Below are 13,848 nucleotides of genomic sequence, written 5' to 3' on the forward strand. Positions count from 1 at the left end.
TGGGCAAGTCACTTCACTTATCTGTGCCTCGGTTCCCTCATCTGTAAAATGGGGATTAAGACTGTGAGCCCCCCGTGGGACAATCTGATCACCTTGTAACCTCCCCAGTGCTTAGAACAGTGCTTTGCACGTAGTAAGTGCTTAATAAATGCCACCATTATTATTATTATTATTATTATTTATTATTATTTAGAATGGGGATCAAGACTGTGAGCCCTATGTGGCAACTTCTGATTACCTTGTAACTACTTCAGTGCTTAGAATAGTGCTTGGCAAATAATAAGCACTTACCAAACACCATAATTATGGATTATTATTATTAGACGGGCTGAAGGCAGAAGGAAATGCGAGATTTCAGGGAAGGGAAGGGTCAAGGCAGCAGCAGCAGCAGAAGAGGAAACAGAAATGGCAGAGGCAGCAGTAGATTCAAGACAATAGCCTCCAAAACAGTAGCATGAGAAGCGGTTTAGCCTTAGAGGAAAGAGCAGACAGGCCTGGGAGTCGGAGGACCTGGGTTCTAATCCCAGCTGATGAGTGACCTCAAACAAGTCATTTCATTCATTTATTCAATTGTATTTATTGAGCGCTTACTGTGTGCAAATGGGGGAAGATACAAAAAGGGAAACAGTGATGGGCTCTAACTGGGGGTGCTGTTAGGCAGCCTAACTAGTTGACATGTTTCTCTGGGGCAAATGGGTTTTGTGATACCCATGTAACACAGGACCTTAATCTTGCAATCATTGCCAACTTGTACTTCCCAAGCGCTTAGTACAATGCTCTGCACACAGTAAGCACTCAATAAATACAATTGAATAAATGAATTACCTCATCTCCACCCACCACCCACACTCATATTTTTATTAGAACTGCATTTCATTTTTTCCAAATGTGGTCATTTAGAGAAGCAGCTTGGCCTCGTCAAAAGAGCAGCAGTCTGGGAATCAGAGGACCTGGGTTCTTATGCCAGCTCTTCCACTTGCCTGCTGTATGACCCCGGGCAAGTCACTTAATTTCCTTAAGCCTCAGTTCCCTCATCTGTAAAAGGGGATTCAATACCTGTTCTCCCTCCTACTTTAGACTGTGAGCCCCATGTGGGGCCTGATGGTCTTGTATCTCCCCAGCACTTAATAAAGCACTCAGCACATAGTAAGTGCTTAACAAGTGTCACTATTATTATTATTATTTACTAATCCTCAAAGGGTACCTTACCTTTGTTATGACCTAAGCACTTAGTACAGTGCTCTGCACACAGTAAGTGCTCAATAAATACGATTGAACGAATGAATGAATGCCATTATTAGAGTGTCCCTTGCCCTAGAAGCTCTGCCCCGGGAAGCCCTGCTCTTCCTCTCCTTCCCATACTCCCCTTCTTCTTCTCATAATCCCCCTCTCCTTCCCATTCTCCCAGAGCACTGTTCACCATCAGGCTGAAAATCAAAAGTCAACACTCAGGTCGTTTCCACTTTCAATTAATCAATCTAACAATGGTATTTATTGGACGCTTTCTTTGTACAGAGCAATATACTAAGCATTTGGGTGGGCACAATATAACAGAGCAGGTAGAGATGTTCTCTGCCCACAAGTAGCTACAACCCGGCCTGTACACTTCACACCTCTAGTGATAACTTTCTCACTGTGCCTGGATCTCGCCTGTCCTTCTTCCAACCCCTAACCCACGTCCTGCCTCTGGCCTGGCACCCTCCTTCCTCAAATCCAACAGACAATTACTCTCCCCACCTTCAAAGCCTTATTGAAGGCACTTCTCCTCCAAGAGGCCTTTCCAGACTAAGCCCCACTTTTCCTCATTTCTCACTCCCTTCTGCATCTCCCTCACTTGCTCCCTTTGCTGTTCCCCCCTTCCAGCTCCACGACACTTTTGTACATATCTGTAATTTTATTGATTTGTACTGATGTCTGTCTCCCCCTTCTAGATCTCCCCCTTCTAGACTGTAAGCTCTTTGTGGGCAGGGGATGTCACTGTTTATTTTTGTATTGTACTTTCCCAAGTGCTTAGAACATTGCTCTGCACACAGTAAGTACTCAGTAGATACAATTGAATTGAGTGAATCAATGAAAAGTAGCTTGCGTTTTCTTAGCTGGGAACAAATGATTATCAGTTCTTTAAACGTTCTTGCTCTCATTTATGGGAGAACAAGGGAATATGCACGGGAAAAAAAAATGAATGCATGAATTCATTAGGATGATATCCTGTAAATGCTTTTCTCAGGTCTACAGAACCAGATCTAGCTGGGAAAATGCATTATTTTTTTTTCCTACTGGGATAGAAAGAATATTTTCTGTGGTTGAATTTCTTTGGGTGGGTAATTTTTCTCCTGGAGACCTGATCACATGCTGTTGGAATACATTCTCCAGAAGATTTTTCTTGTGAATTGGGCACACATTATGCATTTAACCCCTAGGGAGAAAATTGAGCAAAGCACTCAAGTGACTGCCTATATGATCTTTTATTCATTAGAATCCTCAACATTATTGAAATGTTCTCTTAATTATCCCCTGCTGAAAACTATGGCATTTTTGAAAAAAAGTGTTTTGCATTTATGTCCTGCTGCTTAGCATTGTTAATAATGCATACAATAAAAATAGAAACATTCATTCTCAGAGTGGTAGAACTCATTAATACGATTCCATTTTAAAAGATTGTTGCTTCTTATCGTCATGACAGTTGACTAATGATCCCTGCATTGTTAAAGAATGTAAAATCTGAAATTGAGATTCAAGATAATAAGCTTTTTATCAGTCTAGCAGTAATAGGATTTATTAAGCCTGTACTGTGTGCAGGGCACTGTCCTTAGCCTGGGAAAGATTGCATAGGTGGGACTTATCATCATCATCATCAATCGTATTTATTGAGCGCTTACTGTGTGCAGAGCACTGTACTAAGCGCTTGGGAAGTACAAATTGGCAACATATAGAGACAGTCCCTACCCAACAGTGGGCTCACAGTCTAAAAGACTTATACATGGTTCCTGTCCCTCATGGGGCTCTCAATCTAAAAAGATCGAAAAATAGGCCAAAAGAACCCTTTGGATTAACTATAGGTACTTTTTGTGACTATTGAGGGTGATTTTATCTTCTGCACCTAAGGTTCCAGGATAATCCTGATTTGCTCCCTTTAATCATTCCCCTACCCAACCCCACAGCATTTACTCATCCGTTCATTCAATCAAATTTATTGAACGCTTACTATGTGCAAGACACTACACTAAGCACTTGGGAGAGTACAATATAAGAATAAACAGACAAATTCCCTGTGCACTATGACACTTATGTACGTATCCGTAATTCATTTGTTTATATTAAAGGCTGTCTTCCCCTCTAGACTGTAAACTCAATGTGGGCAGACAATGTGTCTCTTATAGTGTACTCGCCCAAGCACTTAGTACAGTGCTCTGCACACAGTAAGTGCTCAATAAATACAATTGATTGAGCACTTATTATATCCAGAGCACTGTAATAAACACTTGGGAGGGTATAATACAACAGAATTAGCAGACATGTTCCTGCCCATAATGAGTTTACAGCCTAGAGAGGGAGACAGACATTAATATAGATGAATGAGTCATTTATGATATATAATTTAAAGCAATATACATAAGTGCTGTGGGGTTGAGGGTGAAGCGAATATCAAATGCCCAGAGGTCAGAGAACCAAATGCATAGATGATGTAGAAGGGAGAGTGGGCAGGGGAAAGGAGGATTTAATCAGAGAAGGCCTCTTGGAGGAGATGTGACCTAATCATCATCACTGGTATTTTATTGAACTCTCACTATGTACAGAGCACTTTACTAAGTGCTTGCCCTTAGTCAAGGGTCTTTTTCCACATTGCCCACGGAAGTGAAGCCACATTACCCAGCATCAGGATCCTACTAGCCTGTCATCACCAGAAGTACCACTATTCATTGTAATAATAATAGTATTTGTTAAGCGCTTAACTATGTGCCAAGCACTGTATTAAGCGCTGGACTCAATCAAGTCTATCTTGCCGCCGTTCTCTCACCCACTTTCTACCTCTGGCCAGGAATGTCCTCCCTTTTCATATCTGACAATTACTCTCCCCACCTTCAAAGCCTTACCGAAGGCACATCTCCTCCAAGAGGCCTTCCCTGACTAAGCCCTCATTTCCTCTTTTCCCATACCATTCTGCATCGCCCTTGCACTAGGATTGGCTCTCTTTACTCACCCCTTCCTCAGTCCCACAGCAATTCTGTACATATCTGTAATTTATTTATTTATTTTAATGTCCGTCTCCCCCTCTAAATTATAAAACTCCCTGTGGGCGGAGAATGTGTCTACCAACCCTGCTATAGTGTACTCTCCCAAGCGCTAAGTGCAGTGCTCTGCACACAGTAAGCACTTAATAAATACCACTGATTGATTGATTGAGGCTTACAGCCTTAATCCCCATGTTTCAGGTGGGGTAACTGAGGCACAGAGAAGTGAAGTGACTTGCCCGAGGTCACACAGCAGACAAATGCTCTCCCAAGCTCTTAATACAGTATACAGTATACAGTAGAGAAGCAGCATGGCTCAGTGGGAAAGAGCCCGGGCTTTGGAGTCAGAGGTCATGAGTTCAAATCCCGGCTCCACCACTTGTCAGCTGTGTGACTTTGGGCAAGTCACTTAACTTCTCTGGGCCTCAGTTCCCTCATCTATAAAATGGGGATGAAGACTGTGAGCCCCACGTGGGACAACCTCATCACCTTGTATCCCCCCAGCGCTTAGAACAGTGCTTTGCACATAGTAAGCGCTTAATAAATGCCATTATTATTATTATTATTATTATTCTGCTCACAGTAAACACTCAATAAATACCAATGAATGATTGGACTGCACTTGAAGTCATGCTGCTTTTGGCTTGACCATATGAAGTCAGAGGTCATGGGTTCAAATCCTGGCTCCACCACTTGCCAGCTGTGTGACTTTGGGCAAGTCACTTCACTTCTCTGTGCCTCAGTTCCCTCATCTGTAAAATGGGGATTAAGACTGTGAGCCCCCGTGGGACAACCTGATCACCTTGTATCCTCCCCAGCACTTAGAACAGTGCTTTGCACATAGTAAGCGCTTAAGAAATACCATCATTATTATTATTATTATATGAAACCTGATAAATCAAGGAGCAAGTTGGGCAGAGAACAGTAGGAAATATTCATTCTCTATGAGAAGCAGCGTGGCTCAGTGGAAAGAGCCCGGGCTTTGGAGTCTGAGGTCATGGGTTCAAATCCCGGCTCCGCACTTGTCAGTTGTGTGACTTTGGGCAAGTCACTTCACTTCCCCGTGCCCCAGTTACCTCATCTGTAAAATGGGGAGTAAGACTGTGAGCCCCCAGTGGGACAACCTGATCACCTTGTAACTTCCCCAGCGCTTAGAACAGTGCTTTGCACATAGTAAGCACTTAATAAATGCCATTATTATTATTATTATGAGTGATTCTTTCTTTCCCTATCGGTCAATAAAAGTTGTGACATTTGTTAAGTGCTTACTTTGTGTCAAGCACTGAACTAAGCACTGGGTTGGATACAAGTAAATCGGGTTGAACACAGTCCCGGCCCCACATGGGGCTTCCAGTCTCAATCCCCATTTTACAGATGAGGTAACTGAGGCACAGAGAAGTGATGTGACTTGCCCAGGGTCACACAGCAGACATGTAGCAGAGTTAGAACCCACAAACTTCCAGGCCCGTGCTCTATCCATTATGCCACGCTGCTTCCCAATGAACAATGATTCATAGTAACTGAGCATTTACTGATTGAAGAGCACTGTACTAAGCACTCAGGAGAGTACAATACAACACAGCTGGTAGACACGTTCCCTGCAGACAATAAGCTTAAAGCCTAAAGTCTAGTTTACAGTCTTCAGTACCTTTGGGGAATGGCACAGCTCTAGGTCTTACAGCAACTAGACAATACTCATAATGTTTGTATTTATTAAGCGCCTAATATGTGCCAGGCACTGTACTAAGCGCTAAGTAGATATAAGATAATCAGGACCAAAATGGCATTCACAGTCTAAATAGGAGGGAGCACTGGTATTAAATCTCCATTTGTGTGGGTGAGGAAAGTGAGGCATAGAGAAGTGAAGTTCAAGATCATACAGCAGACAAGGTGGAGCAGGATTAGAACCCAGGCCATTTGACTCCGAGGCCTGTGCTCTTTCCACTAGGCCACGCTGTTTCCAGTTGGGAGATCTGGAAGACTAAAGGCAGAATGGGCTCAACAAAGGTAAATACAGATGGTCAGGAACAGCTACATTAATAATAATGATGGCATTTGTTACACACTTACTATGTGCAAAGCACTGTTCTAAGTGCTGGGGGGGGGGGATAAAAGGTGATCAGGTTGTCCCACGTGGGGCTCACAGTCTTAATCCTTATTTTACAGATGACGTAACTGAGGTACAGAGAAGTTAAGTGACTTGCCCAAACTCACACAATTACAAGTGGTGGAGCGTGAGATTTGAACACATGACCTCTGACTCCCAAGCCAGAGCTCTTTCCATTGAGCCACGCTACCAAGCGGTCACAAATAAACAAGGTGAAAAGCAATCCCATCCACTGTAGTTGATGCTGACAAATTGGGTTCAAAAAGAATGGAGTAAACACATAGTGAATCCAAAGAGGCCCCTGTTCCACTCTTCAAATGAACTCACTTTTTCCTTTTAGTGGTATTCCGGCTCCCTTCCTTCTGAATTAATGGTGTATTGGGCTAAAGCAGTCAGAATTTGTAAAGTAGTGTGGCCTAGTGGAAAGAGGACAGGACTGGGAGTGTTGTAATCCCAACTCTGCCATGTTGCCTGCAGTGTGACTTTGGGCAAATTGCTTAACTTCTCTGTGCCACCTTTTCCTCATATGTAAAAAGAAGGTGAAATACTAAGACGGTGGGCCTCATGCAGAATGGGACTGTGTCTGACCTGATTATCTTGTATCTACCCCAGGATTTAGTACAATGCTTGGCACATCATAAGTGCTGAACAAATACCATTATTATTATTGTTAATATTATCCTCCCCATCATTATTATTACTACTATTATTATCCTGGCAAGGGAAGAGCAGCCCCAGTAGAGGAAGTAAAATGAAGCATATAATCAATTAGAAATATCAGAAACTTAGTTGAACAACCTACAGAAATACCTCAGTGGTATATTCAAAATAATGATACATGATCGCGGAAAATATAAAATCAAGTGGGAATAGTCCATATTGAAGAATTCAACTAATAGTAGAAACGGAGTAGCATTACATCAGGAAAACCAGGATCTAGTCTCCTTGAATGTTTGTGACCTCATGTAAAAGGCGACGCAGAAGGGAGAGGGAGTAGAGAAAATGAAGGAGGCCTTCCCAGACTGAGCCCCTTCCTTCCTCTCCCCCTCGTCCCCCTCTCCATTCCCCCATCTTACCCCCTTCCCTTCCCCACAGCACCTGTATATATGTATATATGTTTGTACATCTTTATTACTCTATTTATTTATTTATTTATTTTACTTGTACATATCTATTCTATTTATTTTATTTTGTTAGTATGTTTTTTTTTTTTCTCTGTCTCCCCCTTTTAGACTGTGAGCCCAATGTTGGGTAGGGACTGTCTCTATATGTTGCCAATTTGTACTTCCCAAGCGCTTAGTATAGTGCTCTGCACATAGTAAGCGCTCAATAAATATGATTGATTGATTGATTGATTGAAGGCTGAGTTGAGGATGGCCTTTTGGAGGAGTTGCGATTTGAATAAGGGTTCGAAATGTGTATGTGTCACGGGGGTAGGAGGGGTGGAGTGGTGGTCTGGAATTATAGAGTGGGCGGGAATTCCAGGCCAGAGGTTAGACTGTGAGCCCACTGTTGGGTAGAGACTGTCTCTATATGTTGCCAATTTGTACTTCCCAAGTGCTTAGTACAGTGCTCTGCACATAGTAAGTGCTCAATAAATACGATTGATGATGATGATGACAGGGACAAGGGTTCAGAGGTGATATAGATAAGAATGAGGTACAGTGAGTAGGTTGGCTTTGGAGGTACAGGGGTACAGATCTGGGCTGCAGTAAGAAATCAGTGAGGTAAGGTCAGAGGGAGCGAGCTATGTGGGAAATTTAAAGCCAATGGTAAGGTGTTGTTGTTTGATGCAGAGATGGTTGGGCAACCACCAGAGATTCTTGAGTAGTGGGGAGACATGAACTGAACAGTTTATTATAAAAATGATCTGGGCAGCGAAGTGAAGTATGGACTAGAGTGGGGAGAGACTGTGCGCTCATTGTGGGCAGGGAACGTGACTAGTTGTTGTTGTATTGTACTCTCCCAAGTGCTTAGTACAGTGCTTTGCACACAGTAGGTGCTCAATAAATACCACTGAATGAATGAATGAATGAGAGATGGAAGGCAGAGAGGTTGGTGAGGAGGCTGATGCAATAGTAAAGACAGGGTATGAATAAGTGCTTGGACAAGTACAGTAGCAGTTTGGATGGGATGGACAGGGAGAATTTTAATGATATTTTGAAAGGTAAAACTGACAAGATTTGGTGACAGAATGACTATCTGGGTTCATTCACTCACTCAACCATATTTCTTTAGCACTTACTGTGTGCAAAGCAGTATACTAAGTGTTTGGGAGAGTACAATAAAACAATAAACAGACACATTCCCTGCCCTCAACAAGCTTTTATCATCATCATCATCATCATCAATTGTATTTATTGAGCGCTTACTATGTGCAGAGCACTGTACTAAGCGCTTGGGAAGTACAAATTGGCAACATATAGAGACAGTCCCTACCCAACAGTGGGCTCACAGTCTAAAAGGGGGAGACAGAGAACAAAACCAAACATACTAACAAAATAAAATAAATAGAATAGATATGTACAAGTAAAATAAATAAATAAATAGAGTAATAAATATGTACAAACATATATACATATATACAGGTGCTGTGGGGAAGGGAAGGAGGTAAGAAGGGGGGGATGGAGAGGGGGACGAGGGGGAAAGGAAGGAAGGGGCTCAGTCTGGGAAGGCCTCCTGGAGGAGGTGAGCTCTCAATAGGGCCTTGAAGGGAGGAAGAGAGAGAGAGATGATCTGAGGAAAGTACCAAGGTTGTGAACTCGTGAGTTGGGGAGGAGAGTGGTGTTGTCTACAGTGAAGGGAAAGACAGAGGGGTGCAATAAATGTAGCTGATGGGAAAATCAGCTGCACTCATTTCTGAAGTACCGCTGGTTTGTTATTATGCTGTTCAAGGTAAAAGAAAAAACCCAATGACTTCATTGTTGTATTTGTCACAGTAACCATTTAACACTGCTGTTACCCTAAATTCAGTGTTGCGCTGGTAGCTCCTGACGACACTGTATTTTGTAATGTTACTGCAGGAATATTTCATTAGTAATGGCAAGGACCTTGTGGTAAGATGACCTTTAAACGGTTACCATCAATTTCCTTCATAATGTTAATGGACCACTAATAAGGTAAAAACACAAAACACTTTGAGGTCAACTGGGAACCCAATGTGTACACAACTAGCTAGAAATGACAAGTAGCATTACTATAGAGAACCTCAGTGACTGTAGAATCTATGTACTATTTTTGGCTGCCGCAGTTCAGTACAGTTTTGAGTCACTATGGCAGCCAAAAATAGTACATATATTCTAAACAGCTTCTCCATTTCAACTCAGAAAACCTTGTAGGAGGAAAACCAATTTTTAATCAAATGGGAAACCCAAATGTTTAGGAACATCTCTATTACCAAGCTCCAAAGGGGTTTGTTAAAGCTCTGGAAATGTGGAACTATAGAATTTGTGTCCTTTATAAAATCTTCCAAGGGAAAACATTCATTCAGTTGTATTTATTGAGCACTTACTGTGTGCAGAGCACTGTACTAAGCGCTTGGGAAAGTACAATACAGCAATAAACAGGCACATTCCTTGACCACAATGAGCCTACAGTCTAGAGGTGGGGAGACAGCCATTAATGAAAATAAATAACTGATTGAATGAATAAGTGCCGTGGGGCTGGGAGGGGGAAAGAACAAAGGGACCAAGCAGAAGGGAGTGGGAGAAGAGGAAATCAATCAATCAATCAATCAATCGTATTTATTGAGTGCTTACTGTGTGCAGAGCACTGTACTAAGCACTTGGGAAGTACAAGTTAGCAACATATAGAGACAGTCCCTACCCAACAGTGGGCTCACAGTCTATAAGGGGGAAAGGTGGGGCTTAGTCTGGGAAGACCTCTTGGAGGAGATGTGCCTTGAATAAGGCTTTGCCGGGGGGAGAATAATTGTCTGTTGAATTTGAGGAGGGAGGGCATTCCAGGCCAGAGGCAGGACATGGGCTAGGGGTTGGCAATGAGATAGGACCATCTCTATATGTTGCAAACTTGTACTTCCCAAGCGCTTAGTACAGTGCTCTGCACACAGTAAGCGCTCAATAAATACGACAATGAGTGAATAGGTGAGATCGAGGTAGAATGAGAAGATTGATTAGCAGTAGATTAGTACCAGAGGAGAGAAGGGTACGGGCTGTGTTGTAGTAGGAGAGCTGCAAGGTGAAGTAGGAGGGGGTAAGATGGTGGAGTGCTTTAAAGCTAATGGTGTGGAGTTTTTGTTTGATGAGGAGGTGGACAGTGCATTGTTCTGACTGTGAGGACTGTTGACTCTAATGCATGTCGATGAAGTATGGCAAATATTTTCATTTCTTACATGTTAGTACAGCGCTCCCAACTTGCTTGGTGCTTGGATACAGCTCTAAATCTTACTGTCTGGGGAGAAACTTCAGGATAGATTCCAGTGCGACTATTCAATCAATCAATTAATCAATGGTATTTATTATTATTATTGTTAGTAATAATAATAATAATAATAAAATAATGGTATTTGTTAAGCACTTACTATATGTCAAGCACTGTTCTAAGCACTAGGGTAGATACAAGGCTATCAGGTTGTCCCACATGAGTCTCACAGTCCCCATTTTACAGATGAGGTAACTGAGGCACAGAGAAGTTAAGTGCCTTGCCCAAAGTCAAACAGCTGACAAGTGGCAGAGCCGGGATTAGAACCCATGACCTCTGACTCCCAAGCTTGTGCTCTTTCCACTAAGCCTGAGTGCTTATTGTGTGCAGAGCACCCTATTAAGTGCTTGGGAAAACAATAGACGATAGAGTTGGTAGACTTGATCCCTGCCCACAAAGAGCTTACAATATCCAGGGGTAGACAGACGTTAAAATACATTACATAAAGGGGGAATAGTAGAGAATACAGATATTTGCATAGGTGCTATGGGGTGGGGGTGATTATACCATCCTGTTGACCCCTGGTAGTGGGTTTTTCTTGCAAGACCCCAAAAGCTCAAAGAAAGGAGAGGGGCGAGGCTGGGCCCTTCCCATGGAAATGCAGGGAGAGGCAGAGGCAGCCACTGGGTTTTGTTATTCATTCATTTATTCAATCGTACTTATTGAGCGCTTACTGTGTGCAGAGCACTGTACTAAGTGCTTGGGAAGTACAAGCTGGCAACATATAGAGATGGTCCCTACCCAACAAGTTCAGACAGAGAGTTCTGCTACCTGTTATGGGGACAGGTAGCAGAACTCTCTGTCTGAACAAAGGTTTCTTAGAAAATTCCCATGGTCATTGCTTTGGTTGAGGTACAGCATACATAAACAAAAGCTCAGCAGTACAATGAGTCAGTTTAAAACCTATCCAATTCTTTCTTTTTAAGAAGTGAAAAAGGAAAGACATAACCAACTGAATTCATTCATTCATTCATTCATTCAATCGTATTTATTGAGCACTTACTGTGTGCAGGGCACTGTACTAAGCGCTTGGGAAGTACAAGTTGGCAACATCTAGAGACGATCCCTACCCAACAGTGGGCTCACAGTCTAGAAGAGTGGGCTCACAGTCTAGAAGGCAAACTGAATGGCAAACGCATGGCAGCCAACACAACACTTACTTATTCATTCAGGGCGCTGTGGATCCACACATAGGTATACTGCTACTCTCTCTTTCTCCATATCCCTGCCTAGTGATGCCCCAACTCAAGCCAGTGATATTTCAGATGGCAGCCACGCACCTAGTGACTCTCCCAACATGGCCACCACTCAGGACATTACAAAGATAATGCCTAAACTATTCTTTCCCCAGATGGCCACCAAGCCTGCCCAGTGTCAGAATGGGAGAGGGGGTTACCCTCCCCAGCTACCTCTGATGCACGTACGTGTCTACATAAAATGGGGAAGCAGCGTGGCTCAGTGGAAAGAACGCGGGCTTTGGAGTCAGAGGCCGTGGGTTCAAATCCCGGCTCCGCCACTTGTCAGCTGTGTGACTTTGGGCAAGTCACTTCACTTCTCTGGGCCTCAGTTCCCTCATCTGTAAGATGAGGATGAAGACTGTGAACCCCTCATGGGACAACCTGATTACCTTGTATCTACCCCAGAGCTTAGAACAGTGCTTTGCACATAGTAAGCACTAAATAAATGCCATTATTATTATTGTTATTATTCGGCTGCCTCACTATGAGAGGACCCTGGATGTCCAGCTAGTCCAAAGCCAGCAGGTGAGATAAAGGCTGAGGGATCTGCTTTGCCTCCTATGTCCTCCTCAGGTCCCAGGAAAGTCAGCCCCAGGGTGATTCTGGGTAGGTGAGAAAAAGGGACAGATATGGAGGTCTTGGCTTTTGCCCAAGGGCATCACTGCTAGTCTAGTGCTCTCCCACACTCTCCTGCTCCTTCCTTGTGACTGGGGTCTCCCCTAGCTGCTAGTGAGATCCACAGACACCCAGCAGTGATCCCCACCTGCTTTCAGGACATCTCGATTTGGATGTCTGCCCACCATTTAAAACTCAATATGTCCAATGCTGAACTCCTTATCTTCCCTCCCAAACCCTGCCCTCTCCCTGACTTTCCCGTCACTGTTGACGGCACTACCATCCTTCCCGTCTCACAAGCCCGCAACCTTGGTGTCGTTCTCAACTCCGCTCTCCCATTCACCTCTCACATCCAATCCGTTACCAAAACCCGCCGGTCTCACCTCTGCAACATCGCAAAGATCTGCCCTTTCCTCTCCATCTAAACTGCTACCTTGCTGGTTCAATCTCTCATCCTATCCGGACTGGATTACTGCATCAGCCTCCCCTCTGATCTCCCGTCCTCCTGTCTCTCCCCACTTCAGTCTATACTTCACTCGGCTGCCCGGATTATCTTTGCGCAGAAACGCTCTGGGCATGTTACTCCCTTCCTCAAAAATACCCAGTGGTTGCCTGTCAACCTACGAATCAAGCAGAAACTCCTCACTCTCAGCTTCAAGGCTGTCCATCACTTTGCCCCCTCCTACCTCACCTTCCTTTTCTCCTTCTACAGCCCAACCCGCACTCTCTTCTCCTCTGCCACTAACCTCCTCACTGTGTCTCATTCTCGCCTGTCCAGCCGTCGTCCCCCAGCCCACGTCCTTCCCCTGGCCTGGAATGCCCTCCCTCTGCCCATCCGCCAAGCTAGCTCTCTTCCTCCCTTCAAGGCCCTACTGAGAGCTCACATCCTCCAGGAGGCCTTCCCAGACTGAGCCCCCTCCTTCCTCTCCCCCTCCCCATCCCTCCTGCCTTACCTCCTTCCCATCCCCACAACACTTGTATATATATTTGTACATATTTATTACTCTATTTATTTTACTTGTACATATTTACTATTCTATTTATTTTGTTAATGATGTGCATATAGCTTTAATTCTATTTGTTCTGACGATTTTGACACCTGTCTACATGTGTTGTTTTGTTGTCTGTCACTCCCTTCTAGACTGTGAGCCCGTTATTGGATAAGGACCGTCTCTATATGTTGCCGACTTGTACTTCCCAAGTGCTTAGTACAGTG

This window comes from Tachyglossus aculeatus, chromosome 1, assembly GCF_015852505.1.
Source record: "Tachyglossus aculeatus isolate mTacAcu1 chromosome 1, mTacAcu1.pri, whole genome shotgun sequence".
NCBI classification, from domain to species: domain Eukaryota; kingdom Metazoa; phylum Chordata; class Mammalia; order Monotremata; family Tachyglossidae; genus Tachyglossus; species Tachyglossus aculeatus.